This window comes from Solenopsis invicta, chromosome 8, assembly GCF_016802725.1.
Source record: "Solenopsis invicta isolate M01_SB chromosome 8, UNIL_Sinv_3.0, whole genome shotgun sequence".
NCBI lineage: Eukaryota > Metazoa > Arthropoda > Insecta > Hymenoptera > Formicidae > Solenopsis > Solenopsis invicta.
Window position 1 is genome coordinate 14997247 of NC_052671.1, and position 3891 is coordinate 15001137.

The 3891-nt window shown below is 26.2% G+C and overlaps 1 long non-coding RNA gene across 1 annotated transcript; it reads right to left on the minus strand.

The window, feature by feature from the left end:
- Positions 1 to 222: 222 nt before the first annotated feature.
- On the minus strand, positions 223 to 3516 carry LOC105198131. The gene is made up of 3 exons (XR_850855.3): positions 2459 to 3516; positions 1298 to 1380; positions 223 to 1125 (listed from the first exon to the last, which is right to left on the minus strand). It is a non-coding gene; the product is annotated as an uncharacterized LOC105198131 (long non-coding RNA).
- Positions 3517 to 3891: the final 375 nt, after the last annotated feature.

A 3891-nucleotide genomic window follows, 5' to 3' on the forward strand; every position in this document is an offset into this window, starting at 1 on the left:
TTTTTAATAAGAAGCAAACAGAAAAAATCAAACACTGCAAAAAATAAGTATATTTTTCGTAATACATAAATTTTACAAGGATATGAAGTGTTTGCAAAAGTATGGTTGCTAATGTAATTATTGATTAATATGATATAAATGAGAATATATATTTTCAAGAGTTTTCATCATCAAAAAAAAAAAAATCTGTAAATAAATTTAAAACAATTTATTTTTCTAAAGTGTTTAATAAAATTTATTGCCACCAAAAGTATTAAATATACATTTATCATACTGAGTAGTTATATATCTTAGATTAATTAGACATTAATTGAACCAAACAGTTTTTAAAATTTATTAGTTAGAATGCTTCCAACTACGTCATCGTTATAATCATTAAACACATATAATTATAATGATAATATTAAATATGGTCATGAACTAACAATACACCAAATCAAATATACTTAAAGTTGTTTCTACATATTATAATAACTGTTTTTTTTATTAAATAAAGGTATATACTAAATTTGACAATGTGTGGGCGTAACTTTAACGTTATAATATTTGAATTCAACTTATTATTAATTCACTAATTTCATCTAAATTTTTTTTATTGTTTATTGTTTATACTATATTAACATTCTGTTTCTTGTAATGAAGAGTGATAACACAAATTAACACCATTCCGTTTTTCAAATATTAATATTTACATTGTACAAATAATTTGACCTCTTAAAGTTGTTTAAGCAATCAATAAGTATTTTAAAAAACTTAAATCAAGATATTAAAAGATATGATACAGGTGTCGTATAATATACGTAAAAAATGGATTTGTCGACAATGATTCAAAAAATTTCAAATAATAATTTATATAAAAATAAAGAATACGAATAATTACTGTAAATTAATTAATAAGTTATATGTTCGTATAACTGTCAATGCTTAGTTTGTAAATTCGCTTTACGTATCATAACAATTAATTATTAGTAGTAGCAAATTAATTATTAGTAGTATTAAATGCCTATCACATATTACAGACTATTTAAGAAACTGAAGTCATAACTGTGCCTCTTATTGGTGCTATCAAAATTTGAAATGTAATGCATTTCCTTGTAGTCCTTATTATCCGCCTTACTATAGAACCTACACACATACACAAACATATACATATGTATGCATGTACTCATCCATTTTAGGTACGTATAAATAAATAATTAAATATATAAATATATATTAGTAGTTCTAATAATGTTTTATATAATATAATATATAATAAAAGAAGTAATATTATTGAAAAATAAAAATCGTAACTTACGTGGTTAATACTATAAATTTGTATCTCAGTCACATTGTTATTTAATTGTTGGATGCAAACATTAATTTTTATAATCCAAATACCTAAAAAATCAAATTATAATCATGTATTAATACTGTTAGCACTCGAAAATATTTGATCAACATTTTGTGAGAATATGGAAGTTTTCGCCCATCACTGAATATTTGAATAATAGGTAACAATAAATTGAAATTGCCTGATATTTATAAAAAATATATAAATATATATAAAAATTTATCTAATAAATATTATTTAATTTAGGTAATTGCAAAAATTAAAACTTATTAATACTTAAAATTGCGTTACAACAATGTAAAGCGAATCATTCTTCAATATTGCCTGTTTGTACATGTTATTTAAAAAATCAGAGACATGGTTTTTTCTTACTGATACCTAACACATTGATAATTGCTTTCAAAATTTAGAATAAAATTTATGTCTCCGTGCTCTTTACTGGCAATTTAACTCATATAAAAAATAATTAAGAAAATAAAAAAAAACGCAATAGGACGGTTGGTATTGATATTGTAATCATATTCATTATTTGGTCAATTTCATGAAAATTTGAATTCTGTTAGTCAAATATCAATGAGATTGATCTAATAAAAATACCATTCAAAAATATTTGACAATCTTTCCGGAAAAATGATTCATTGTCAACCAGAAGTGATAATAAAATCAAGGTTGATACATTGTCGATTCGATGATTTCGACATTAATGTCATCATTATTTTTGGTTAAATACTGATATATTATTACAAAACATCAGTTTTTTCATAGTATACCGTAATTTTTTTTGTATTCTTGTAGTCTTTTTCCGTAAGAGTAATATCATAAATTTTGAATTTTTCATCACATACTACATTTATACAAATTTTGATAACAATTAAGTGATGGTAAATTAGAATTGCCTAATCTTGATGTAAATTTTACTAAAAAATGTTAATTGACTTAAACAATCGTATATTTACAACACGTATGTGTCAAATATTAACTTTATGTCATCATCCATATGAACTTTCTGCAATCCTAATAATTAATCGTTATTCTATATTCAATTTTTTATAATTTAATTTATTATAATAATTTTTGTTTTCAAATGTAGGTATGTAAATAAACTAAAACATAATATATCAGTACCTGCAATATTTACCGTCTTTCTTGATCTCTGCTACTTTTGCAAACTTGGGGCTGGTTGTTGCCCTATCATAAAAGTTCGCATTGGTCTTTTTCAGTTTTTGATTCTTGGATTATGTCTCGTGATATTGGAAGATGGCTAAGTGCGTGATTCTTTAAGTAATCTGTTGCCTTAAAGGGACAAAATTTTCGTTCGCAATAAGTGCATTCTGTTTGAAGGTTGTGCAAGTCAAATGCAATATGTTGTGATAAATCAGTATCTTCAACACTTTCCCAAATTTCTTTCAGCATTTCTTCAACTCTCTCTCGATGTATAATTATCATATGAAGCACTATAAATCTCTTGTGAAATCTTCTTGGCGTAAATGTTGGCCATAATTGTTCACCACAAAAATTGCATAACACAAAATGCGTAATTACTGTGCAATATCGCCAAATCAAGTTAAGAGAGCTCCGGTGTTCTGTAATGTTCGCTTTTTCCCAACATGTTGGTTGATACCGTTGTCCAGAAAAAACAATTCGCTCATATAAAGGATGATTTTCAGGATTATATAGACCATGATGATATTTTAAATGATTGATTAAGAAATCGTAACCACAAAATATACTGATACTGCAACTATCAAATTCGCATATTATCTCAGAAGTATCTATGAACATTGTGTAAAATCCCCTCAATTCGCCACTAACGATATATCTGTGTACTTCTTGCGTTACTGCTGGTCGGTGTCGATCTAAAAGATGTACCTTTAAAAGTCCGTCTAAACATTCATGATCTTCGGCTGTGATATCTTCAGCACATATCTTGCATTTTGTAACGAGCATTTTTGTTGGTACAAAGTATAGAGACAGAAATTCACTGTGACCGTAACCTAACATACTATAAATCGTTAATTATTTACTAGAGATCGAATTAATATTCTTTTCTGGTTGACTGTGATCACGATAAATTTTATGGTTACAATATTACAATGTCGCTACAATCAGTAATGCTCATACGGCGATAACATTATAATACTTCCGCACTGTATCACGGATCGTGTGTCACTGAAGAACGTTCGACGAAGGTTGAAGGCCAACGTTTCGTTCTTTGATAATTCGTAAATATTGATGTAGGTGAAATTTATCCGTTATTCAAGACATATTTCCTTGTTTCTGTTTATTCGTAGTGAAGTATTTCCTTTAAATACATTCGCCGATTCGAATCACGAGCAACATACAGCTTAATTAATTGATATAATCTCAACTGAAATTGTTTGAACTTTATTTGTAATAAAAAAAATGTTATATAGAATATAATAATTATTGTAAATAAAAACAATGAGGTTTTTATTTACATGTATTAATTTTAACACATTACTCCAAGATTCAATGTACTCTATACCATTTTCTACATTGCTGCAACTCTTTTTATTATAATTAAAAAATTTGGATTG